Raw genomic sequence first — 12,938 nt, 5'->3', positions numbered from 1 at the left:
ACAACTTTTGTTTGCATTATGAATTCTTGCAGTAACAGCAAAATATCTGTTTTCAACTGCTGTCCCAGCTTATTGTACTGTAAAATAATATAAATTCAAATAATTTTTTTTCTCTCTACCATTCACAATTTCAGCCTGAATATACAGATGAAAGATGTATGACTATATTAACTATAATGATTTCATACCGCTCTGAAAGCAATTCAGGGGTGTACCTGCTCTGTTGTGGGCTTATCCGTGACCACATGCTTTGAAGTGTTCCATCATGACCACATGCACAGCCACTGATGCTTCAAGGTGTCCCTGCTGCAGCATGGGCTTATCCACAGCCACAGATGCTTCGAGGTGTACCTTCTCCAGTGTGGACTTATCCTTGGGCCACAGTCCCTTCAGAGGTACATCTGCGGTGGCACAAACATAACCATGGCCACAGATGCTTTGAGATGTATCTGCTCTGGCATGAGTTTATCCATGGCCACCGAAGCTTTGCTCATCTTTCAAAAAAAAAATGTAGTTGTGTTGTGGGAATGGCATGGGAAGTTTTACCTGTATTGAACATTAATTTTTTCAGTCAAATGCATTAGGTTATGTGATAAAAGCTCATCTGCACACCTGCAAAGAAGCAGAGAGACAAAATGGCTTTGAGAGGCAAAAGGGGGGTGTGTGTGTGTGTGTGTGTGTGTGTGTGTGTATATATTCTCACTAGCAGACCTTGCGTCCTGCTCAGCCAGAGAGCGGAGGACGCTGAGGCCATAGGTGCTGTCTGTGTTCATGTGAGTGCTCTGTGTGGCTGGGCGTATATATATGTGTTGTGTATGCATCCTCTGTGTACATGTGCTTGCTGCGAATATATGATCAACCTTGCTGCAGATTGGACCCGGGGGCTTGGAGCTGCAGCAGCCTTGCCTCTCTCAAGCTGTGGGAACCATCATGATATACTTTCCCCTAACAAAATGTACATCAAAAATATTTCCTGCTTGATCCAAGGCATAAAATGATTCAGGGCAAAAGACGTCTGAGCATATATAAATTGGAGTTGGGTTTTTTTTCACTTTTTGAGAGTAATTTGATAACACAAGCTTAAATCAGGAATGTACCTGTATTTAAACAAGCTCAGTTACCTAGGCATAACACATTGTAATTTTTGTTTGTTTTCCATAAATGAAAATGTATGGTTAAATTTTAAGTACTTTTATTGGGATATGGTAAAAGTCTCTTGAATGTGGTACTTTATTTTTGATTAAATTATTAATTCTATCTAAGTGTTTAGCTGAGTAAAGCACTGCCATCCATTTTGTTCTACATCTTATGTCAAGGATTCTCATCTGCTCTGTAAAGTCATTCTTTCTTCTGTTGTTTTCTTTGGTAATGTGACATTTCTGACTGAGTGGATCAGAATGTCAGCAGGCATAATCATCACAAATTCATCATTTTTCCTTTTTCCACCATAGGATCTGACCCATACTAATTTTGTGTGTGTGTGTGTGTGTGTGCCTGGTAATCTAAATTATTTTCACTACAGATTTAAGAAGTTAGCCACAAAAAATGAGAATACATTAAAAATACATGAAAATAGTATAATATAGAACCGGATGATATCTAACATGCAGTCCTGGTGTGCTCAGACCTGAGGAACCAGGTGGAATACTACAGCCCACACATTCTCTATGGCAATACATCGTATCAGGCTTCGGTAGGTTATCCATCTGTCCCGTCCCATGCTGTGGGTTGTGGGGTGGGTGAATCTTTTCGATCCCCTGAGAGTCTGTGTACTGACAAAAAGCTGATCTCTGCTCGGCAGAGCCGCGTGGCCGATAGAGTCACGACAACGACTCAGAGGAACAATCTAACTGGTAACTTTATTAACTGGCAAACTTAACAAATGAAGAAAGACAATTTGGCAAAGGAACCATTTTCTGTGCAACCCATTGTAAGTTGTCCAAAACTTATATGCGTGAATATGTGGTAGAAAAGTGGAGAAAAAGAGTGGTGAGAAAAGAAGAAGAGAGAAGAAGATAGAGAAAGGAGTGTCGTCACCACCCTTGGATCCTGTGTTGTCATCTGAGTCTGGACCCATAGGTGATGGCTCAACAAAGCAAAAGGTGTGTGCTCATCCTTAATATAGTCATTAGTCCAAGACCACCCCTGGGGTGGCAACCATCTCACTTCTGTGCAGTCAAGTGTTCTACAGAGTTCTAGAACTGGGTTGGGGGGTGGCGGTGGGGTGGCGAGGGTCTTTGCCGATCACGCGCTCCCTCCGTGAACACCTATTGACCAGCCTGTGCTCAGTTTTTGCCCACTGGAAGAAGCTGAGGGGGCAGCCCCGCACCCTACCCCCACAGGGCTCACCCCACCCCTTTCTGTTTCCCCCCTGCCCAGGCAAATTTTTGAGACAAAGAAATATCTGACTGTATGCTGTTTACTGTAAATTAATCCACTATTTTCTTTGATGCTCTTCAGCAAGTCTGTCTTCCCTACGTTTTGCATAAGAAAGAGATCTTTTGTATCTATAAAAAGAAGTTTTATAGAAAAGGTTTTTTTCAGGTTACATGTAAGTACCAATGTCTGAAGGTTACTCAGGGTAATAATATTGTAAAGGGCCATGTTATGTTAAGTGTCTCTTCTGGGGGGGTTCTGCCTAACTTTGGAGACTAAATTCTTACGAAATTTTAGCATACCTAACCAGTGAGTGTCAGATCAGCTAAGGTGCTTTAAACTGAATACAAGAGCTGCTAACAATTTACAAAACACTTAAACAGAAACCTTAATCTATTAACCATGTAGGTTACAATGATATTTCTAAAATATTTCTCCCCTTTTTAAAATTACAAATGTCAGATAAAATCTTCTCTGACAAAGTACAGCCCTTCATTTTACATTTCATAGTATTACAATATTTACAAATTTATTTCAAAGGTTTCTTGAAATATTTAGTTAGTGCAGTAGTATCTGCCTACCTATGCAGAGAGAGAAAGAGATGGGGGGGAGGATTGAGAGAGGGGGAGATAGAGAGATAGTTGGGTAGATAAAGGGACAGATACAATCTTGATTGGTACTGATGTAAATGTGAAGCAAATTTACTGATGTTGGTATGATCACTCTTATCTGACACCTGTGGAAATGAGAGCAGAATGTGACACTTAAAATTTAAAAAGAAACTCTATAGGAGTTACTGCGTAAGAGATCACCAGTGTTCTTAAAACCAATTAACATTCTCAAACGCAGTATTTCTCTCCATATAGCTATGAGTTCTGCCATCTGGTGAACTGGTCAACTGCCAGTTTATACACCAGTCACTCATGAATAATTTACATAAACAGATGTGGAGGTGATACCATTATTATTAAAATGTGAAATCCAAAAATAATTTTGTGTTTATTGACAGACTTGGAGAAAACTTTATCATATTGCTAATTTCAAGATGTACGTGATTAGTGACAGCCTGAGAGAAATACAGATTTATTTGATACTGTATGTATATGGAATTATTTAAGAAAATTCTATATATGTATGTCAAAAATGTGTGTATTTGACCGGATCCATATCCTCTACTTCTGGTACACTAGTAGCTTATGGAGGCCTGGATTCTGCAAACACATTTGTGCTTGATTTTACTTATGTAAATAACACTGTTAACCACAAATACCATAAATATACAAATACAGTGTTTTCAAACATGCTTATATTTTGTCTAGCATAGCACAGCTACAAGACTGACTGAAATATGACTTAGCTTATTGCACTAGCTGCAATAATAATAATAATAATAGTACAATTACAGTCAATAATAACTTATATTCCATTATATGTGTGTATATACATATATATATCAAGTTATAAACTAATACTAGAAAAACTATTGTAATCAATAACATGTAATAAATTTTGTTATCTTTAATATTGTAACGATACTGGGAAAATCCAGGACAGCAAATTATTTTCTTCTAATTGCATTTCATAAGCGCAGGAGTTGTAACAAAACAACAGATGCTAGGCATCGTTAGAGATGTGAATCTTTGATTTGTTTTTATGGCTGCTCTGACATCTAGGCTGTGGGCTTTAAGAGGAGATTCCAAGGCAAATCTTTTCATCACCGTCTGACTCATTTTTGCCTGAAGGAAATACCAATTAAAAAAAAAAAAAAAGGTAAATAAGGAGCAGTAGCGGATTATTGTTAGTCACAGTTTCCTTCAGTGACTCTGTTTTGTTTATCATGAAATGTCTGAACACTACATTTCACTACGCTTTACACACTTTCTTACATTGACACACTGCATTTAGCTTGAAAAGCCTGTGTTTGTGGCTGTGCACAAAGGTTCACAGTCTGTATAAATCATCTCATTTGTCTAATATTGCCCTATGGGTAAATTACATGTTCACTGGAAGACAATAGCAACTAATAAAGAAGCCAGCAAAGAAAACGTGCAAAAAAATCCCCCACAACTCACGAGCAAAATGTCATTGAGTTCAATGACTCTGCCCAGAAATATAAGCACATGATGGTGCCTGCGTGTAGTGATGAATACAGCATGTGATTAGCACTGAATGTAAAGGCATGCACTGCCAAGGGGAAAGTGTTCAGCTTCTAGAATAAATTCACTACTAGATTTTGAGCAGATACCATGGACCCTATGTTCTGAGGGCCCCAAACAAGGATCAGAATTGGCCCTTATTTAGCTACCTTCCAGGTTACACTTTGATTTTTTAATAATTGCCAGTGCTGGATCTTTAATAATTCATTTTCTTATATCTATACCTTTCACTGGGGCATAAAACAAGGACTTTTGAGCTAATGGTAGCCAGCTTCAAGTATCCACCTTCTTTCTCTGAAGTTGTCAGATCAGTTTATCAAAGAGTATGAGGTATAAAATTTTCTTTGAAGCTAAATTTTAAGTGATAACTCTTTCATACTAAATGGTGGACTTTTATTAAATACAGCTCTGTAGTGTAAATCAGTTCTGAGTGGGAAACATATCTGTATCTCTCTCAAATATGTAAGTTGAAAGTTAGAAAGTTTCCACCTTTTAGAGGAAGAAAGGTCTGATGTGGTCTTCCTGTAGAAACTGAAGTCAGAGCTCTGTCCAAATCTAGCTCACTGACTGGCTCCAACAGGTAAGAACGGAGAGTTTCTGTATGACTGGGTGCTCATACATTCCTTGTGACTGTGGCACGAACACGGTTTGAGTCTTCAGATCTCTGCAGTGTGAACATAATGATTAGAGAGATAAAATTTAGTCTTTCAGATGAAGAAACTGCTTCATTTAGTGATCAACAGGGAGTCTTTAAGTGGAGAAGTGGATGTGATTATTAACAGATCAGCTGTATTTAATTTTTGAATTAATGTCAGTGTTTTCTTAAGCATTACAAAATCAGAAAGTACTAAAAATAAGGTTTTCTTGGGGTTTGGAATAAAAAGGCTACAGAATAGTTACTAAGGACAGCAGTAAAGTAAGGTTTATACATGCACCAGGTACAGGTCCAGAGGTGAAAAGATTAGGATGTCATCACAGACCTGATACTTTGATTTATTGGTGTGTAGTGCAAAGCTGACGGTCAGAGAACTGAACCTGCTTATTACAGGGTTATGCTGGATACTATTTAGCTTCAGGTGGAGTTTGGTAACTGATGCTAGGGTTTAAAATCTGGTTTAGGGTTCAAGATACTACAGGCTGCATTCTTCAGCACCATAAGGAGTGCAGTAAAAACCAACAACAGTGCAAGCAATTATTTTATGCACATTTCTTACACTGGATAAAGTGACTGGCATACCTGGGGCGAAAACAGCTAGAGGTACATGATTTGTGTTTAATTCTTTGTTGGAGAGAGGTTCCTGCACTGAGATTATGTGTGGCGTTGGATTAAGGCTTGCAACAGCATAGCTTGTTTTTTTTCTCACATCAGCAAGAAAATCTATCTTTAAAAATAAAACCACCATGTCTACCCACATCAGTTTGAAACTAATACTCCTACTGGATTCCTGCTTTGTCTTAATCTTGGGATCCTTCAGGATCCTGCAACAAGCTTAGATTTTCTGCCTTTGCTGTCCCATTTTCAGTAGATCTGAGACGACAGATCTACAGGTGTTCCAGTTTGGATCAATGTTTAGAATGCTTTTGGAATAAATCTCCCAGCTGATCCCACTTACTATGCTTCAGCTCAGTGTCGAGCTGCCTCAGGGTGACTGAACTAGATTCTTCTCTGAAAAACCTACAGAGCAGATATGCTTCAGGAGCTCACCCGGTGCACTCTAGCTGCAAAGGGGCATTCATTCAGTCCCTGGAGACAGGCTAGAGCTACTCCAAAAAACAAAATAAAACAAACAAAAAACCCCTTGATGGATAGATACTGTGGATGTCAGGCTTTCAAGACAAGCTATTTTACTGCACAAAACTGCTCCCATTTATTTGCACTGCTACACGCGTTGTACAGTGCAGGTTATACAGATGGGACCACAGTGGATCAGGGCTGCCCGTTCTTTTACTTCGCGATCCCAGGGGTACCAGCTGAGGTAAAGTAACTATGGGAGTCAGCTGCAAGGAACTGGACTGGAAAAGAGTCGCCCGCCATCCTGTGGAGGTAACTCCATATGCAGGACACAGGTTGTGCCCCAGGAAGCAATTCAGGGGTGCAGAGAACCTCAGTTAGAAGCTAGGATACAAGATTTTGGGGTATGATTAAGTTTCATTGGGCAGAAGCAGTTTGAAATGTTTAGATTTTGCAAATCTGTAAATGGGAGTTCAGCCTAGGCATGCCATAGAGGACATCATATACCTGATAGGTTGAGCAACAAATTATTACAAAAACAAAGGAGAGAACCTGATCTAAAAAGTTTGTGAACTGCAGTAAACTGCATTAAACCACATTAAACCACACAACCTGAATACCTCTCAAAAAGTCATACTCTTTCATCTAGTTAGTGGTAACCTGTTAACTTCTGTTTAGTTAATGTCTGTTTATACCTAAAAAACCCCATCTTTCCACCTTCTGTCAGCATGGTATCTTCAAATATGGAAAATCTATTATCTCTTGTGATGGTTAGCTAAATGTTGCACAGGTTTTAGGGATGTATGCACAAAAGTTACTGATAGCTTGTTAGATAGATGGCTGAGGTGGTATTACAGGAGCAATAAAAATCTTACCTTTGTTGTTGTTGGATTTAGACTTCTAAGTCTAATTTCAAATTATTTAAGTTCATCCTCCACATTCTAGAGACAGTCTGGGCAAGTTTAGCTCTCTATTAGCAACTTCATAAGTTAGTTAACATAACCATTACAAACACACACTAGTAAAGCCTGGATATGTTCAAACATCCAAGGGAATATAATCAGGACAAAGAGTAACACCAGAGAGATCGATAGTTCATTAAACTATTCCTTTGTTGCTCTGGAACAATATGTAATGAGCAGAGTTATAGAAAATTCTAATGTAACGTAATATACCTGGGAGACTGCTTTGCTTTAAAATCTTTACTGCAAGCTCCAAAATCAATGGTATGCATCCAAAATCATGTTTATGTTATAGCACAGAGCAAACTGGGAAAATAAATTATGCTATAAGGAGTGATGATGTATTTATGCAATAGCATGCAACAACAATGGGCTCTCTGTCTTTCTTGCTAGATTTTCTAATATTTGGGACATTTGTTGTAAGAGTAAAATTTTTGTAAAGTGTAGGCGAGAGAGATTTGTGTGTTGACCATATTCTGGTGGGGTACGCTTGCATGCTTCTGTTTTCAAGACTGAGTATGCCAGAATGGATATTTCACATCCTTTGGGAATTTTGACGGTACCTCTCTGCACAGCCACAACTCCAGTCTCTTCTTTGCGGGCTTGAAACAGAATTAAAGCCAGAGACCTATAGACTCCTCGAGCTCTCTTCCTCTTATGTGACCTGCAGGAACTGGACCTCTTAGCTCTTCATTTGGAATTTGGATTAATTTCTCTTTTCCACATGAAGACCTTCCAAAAACAGAGTAGAAATTAGTTCAGTATCCACACTGCTGTGAAAGAAACAGAAACTAAACAAGCCAGACTTCAAGTGTTGTTATCCCTTTCTCAAAAGGAAAGAGACAATCTATCTGAATTAATTGTATTCAACTTATAAAGTAATAAATCTATTAGCTGATCCAGATAAACAAGTACTCTAGAAACAAAGAGAGGAAATGATCTTTCATGGGGTTGTTTGGTTTGGGTTTTTTTCTGTCTTTTAACATGCTTTGTCAAGAATTTCACTATAAAACTCGGAAGAAAATTCTAGATGACATAAGGATATGTAGAGCTGAAAAAGACATGGGTTACCTTGCAGAACGAAAACTGGCCACGTTTGTGCAAAATGAATAGAGTTTTACAGTAAAAGTCACTTATGGAACTGTAGATCACTGAGGGCACAAACTCTTCGAATTCTGTCTGAAGAGGTCCTAGAAGGAATCATAACTTCAAATAATTGTTTCTAGCATTTAAACTCTAACCTACAGGATAGTAATAATTGATTTCTAAAAGTTTATCAGAAATATTGTCAGAAATTTTTATTTCTGACATCCATTTGAATGGAAAGTGTTTGCAAGATGGGTTTGAGATCAGATTCTCCAAAGTTGTACAAGATGTATTGCTAAAAAAAAAAAAATAAACTTCAGAAGACTACTATTCCTCTAAAAAAAGGGTGTTTATTTATTTTAGGATTAAAAATACTAATAACATGCACTTACATCTTGTTTACTCTCCTGGAAATTTGATCTGTGAAATTACATGCTTATGCAAATTTGAAAAGTAACCATATTTACATAGATTAGAAACATGCCCAGGTAGATAAACGAGTAAAAATTAGTGATGAGCATTATAAATAATAATTTAAAAAGCATGTATGAATCCTGTAGGAAAAAATATGAATGCAATAGTTTCTAATGCTCTTTTGGAGCACCTGCAGTGATAGAGGTTTTCTTATTCACATTCTTATTTGAGTATGGTAAGATTTGATTTTGCTCTCCAGATAATTTTTAATATACAGCCTCTTTGTTGATTTGATATTTGCTTGTTTTTCAGTGGTTTACATTTATGAAAAAGAACTACATATTTTCCAGAGTAATGAATCTCTGAAATAGTAGGATGACAGCAGTGGAAATTGGTAGTCGGTTTGATTCTCCGTTGTCAAGCATTTTGTGGAGTCATTTACAAAGTGAGTTCAAATTGCATATAGACACTATCACTTGGATTTGGTAGCATTTTATACCTGCTTGCATAGCTGTAAGTAACTTTACAACATGCTAGCCAGTGAAGAATCAAGCTCATTATCTTTAATAGAGCCATTCTTTTCTTGGTTTATATGCATATCTTTTGTCTCTCCTTCAAACCAGTATTGGAGACCCTTTATTTTTAAGGATATATTTTTGTAGGTATTTCCCAGATAAATAATTGCGGGAGGATGGGGAGGTGGGGGTGGAGAACATTAATCCCTCGATATGAATGAAGTTTTAGAAGTTTCCAGGCTGCTGTGGGGGACAGCTTGTGGACATTGGTCTATTAATGTTGCAGTGATAACTGTTAAAGCAAGTGAACTCTAGAGCAGTGAGAGGAGGAATAACTTTATCTTTACGGGGCTCTATAAGGCACTGAATTTCTGGAACCATCTTTAAGGTGTTTCTCCCTCCAAGCAAATCTCCATGCTGATTCTTGTTCTTCTGCAACATCTTACTCTACAAGGGACATACTTATTATAAAATGCATTTTGAGGCATTTATTCACCTTTGTGACCTCAGATGTCAGACAAATTGGATGAAGTCTCACATTACATGTGGCAATGTGGTTTGGAGGGGTTTGCCATGTTTACTCACCAAATTACATCACTGTTGACTTTCTGTGGGAATATCCTTGCTGTCAAATCTCTGTATTTTCAGTGTTACTGTAGAATGGGACAATATCTTAAAAATTGAACAGTTACAGTTATGTTCCAAGCAAATATTACTGCTGTAGAGTCTACAGCAAGCAGACAAACTTTGTAAATTTGTAGTTTTTAATGCTAGGGACACCATACAGACACACACTGGGGTAAAACATAACCCTTGCCTTTCTGTGCTCATGCTGGCGTGAAGAATGGCTGTCTTGGCCATGCTTACCTCATGCAATCCTAAATTTGCAATCCTTACACCTGAATTGTGTGGTCCACAGAATCTGTTGCAGCTCATGCTCATGCCCTTTGCCTACGTACAGCTTTGGCTGGCCAACATGGCAATGCTTATCCATGTTGGGCACATGGGCTATGCCCCTTTCTGCAGCAGTGCAGATGCATCAAGGTGGATATGCACAAAAGAGTTGATGCTGAAGACTTCATACCCTCATGCACATTTCAAATGGATTTTATTTCAGAATAGCCCTAGTTTGGTCCCTTAGACTAAATGACTGCAGCTGAAGACCATCAGATATATTCCTGGAGCATGTTTAGGTTCATCTGAAAGAAATCCAGTGCCTTGAGACCACTCCACAATATGAACCAAGTATCTTTGCAGTAAGTAGGGACATTTGGGAGATTCACTGCCTGACCACGCTGAAGTGCTAACATAGCTATAACCACAGTACAGTACACGTCCTGCAGTGCTTCACTATATGAGCTCATGGCCCCAACAGTTTTCAATGTAAAAAACCCCCAACCAAAAGTTTAAGAAATAAGGTACATTGCCCACCTAAGGGATATGATTACAAGACCTATGTGCCAAAGATCATAAATCGGTTTCATCTGTTCTACTGTTTGTCCTGAAGTAATGACTACACCCTTCAGCCTCCTCAGTCTTGTCACTTCCCCATAATTAAAGAGAGCATTCTTTTGGAAACTTGGTACTCCCTCACCACCACCTTTTTTTTTTCGGCGGAATATTTTCTGTGAGTAAAGAATTTCAATAATGAAAGTATAAAATACAATTCTGCATTGCCCAGCATTAAAAAAAATCACAAGTTAGACGTCTGGAGACTGGATTAAAATGCAGCTGATTAAATAATAATTATGGGGGTGGAATGGCAGAGGTGTCACCGATCCTATTGTAATTCATTCTGTAGAGTTCATGTTATGAACTTTCCTTATTGCTCTCAGAGCTAGAAATGAGAAAATCTGGAAATCTCATGCAGTATTATGCTCTCACCAGCTAGAAATTTTATTGGAAAACACCAAATACTATTACTTTCATTATTAACTTATGAAAAATTTACTTTTATGTTACTGATGACCTTAGTACTATCAATGATGAATTTTTTAGTCTATTTCTTAGAATAATGGTGTAGGCACTGAATGATTAACACTGTATTTTTAGTGTTTCTCTAACCTTATCATACACAGCTTTTAAACCTTCAACTACTTGAGGTGTCGAACTGTAGATGTAAAATTTTAGGTGAAAATCAATAACTCCTTTTATTTATGTGAGAAAAATTTCACTTTTGCTGTAAAGCTGATATGTGTTTTTGGAAGCTGCATGAAGAGGGAAAAATAGAGTAACCTCTTCTGTGGTTAAGGGATGTGAATTATATGACAAGTAATGCTTGAATGTTGTGGTGTTAGTGTTGCTGCATGACTTAAAAACAACACATGGATGAGTATTTTCAAGTATTTAATAAGAAAACACGGTAAATAATTTATCACTGTCTCTTCAAATCCCTTGGCACAGTATTTAGTAAAAACTTTACTAATGTGAAATACTTGAATTCAGGTAACTCAGTAGACCATACTCCTCTTTCCATCTTGAACAATATTATTCAAAGGCTGAGCTATGTGTTCTTGATATGTTTTTTTAATGTCTTAATGTAGACATCCATATTTATCTGTCATAAACGGTGGTCTATCTGGTTGTTTTCTTTCATTATCTTTTACTATTTGATTCCAGGGTAACACAGTGTCTATTGAGTTGGAAGAACTTCATTCCTGCAAAGAACATTCCTCAAACAATTCATGTCACGCCATACGAATTTATCCTGAAATTCCTTGTTGATGTCTTGGCAGATCAAGAATATAAATCACAGTGCAAGACTTCTGTCAAATCACCTGGCATCTCTTTCCATTTCCTTCTATCTCTCAGCTGTGCACTGGACAGCTCATTCTAATGGCTGGCTGAGAACTGAGTATCATCGTTTTTGAATCCAATCTTTCCAAACCCACGGCTGTAAAAATGAAGAGTAATAATAACAACATAGCAACAATAGTAAATGTCACACAGAGCAGTCTATATTACCTTTTCTCTGTTCCCCTCCACCCCAAGAAACAAGTCCTACAACATCAGCTAAACTAGATCGCCTAATATAGCTTCTAGAAACCTGTTAGGATCCAACCTTGCTTTCATCTTCAGTTCCAAGACATTTAGGATCTTAAGCTGAATTGGCTCACATAGGTTTTTCCCTTCAATTATGACTTGTTTGTTATGGAATGCACAACAATGGGATCTCTTCTTTCTGAGTCATGACTAGTAATAAAGATGTGTACATTACCTTTTCTCTTTCAGGGTCACCACAGTTGACCAGCTCTAAAATGCTCAAAACTGTATTGAGTTTTTACATTTCCTTTTCATTTCATTGCAGCTGATTTGGGGGGCAACCTGTCTTCAAAAAACAATCCAAATGGAGAGGATTTTCTTTTTTTTTTACTTCCCTTTCTTTGCAGTGATATTTCTTGGTTTGTCTGGAAGCTTTCTAAGATTTTCTCTTCCTGTCTAGTCATCTCTCAGTCACACTAAGACTTCTAGAAGTTGCCTTTATGCCATTGTGGAGACTCCAGGTCTTCTTTTAATACCCTTTACCTAGCAGAGAGTTGTATCAACACTACCACAATTGTTTCCAGCTTGCTTAAAGATGAATGCCAGACCACTGTGTCTTTCTTATTATTCTTTGAAAATGGATCTGATTTTCTACTTCCTTTCAAGCCTTGAGACTAATACAAAATAGAGAGGTTTTGAGATGCTATAATTACAA

The sequence above is a fragment of the Egretta garzetta genome, unplaced genomic scaffold (genome assembly GCF_000687185.1).
Source record: "Egretta garzetta isolate BGI_Z169 unplaced genomic scaffold, ASM68718v1 scaffold256, whole genome shotgun sequence".
NCBI classification, from domain to species: Eukaryota; Metazoa; Chordata; class Aves; order Pelecaniformes; family Ardeidae; genus Egretta; species Egretta garzetta.
Note: the sequence above shows the minus strand (reverse complement) of the source record.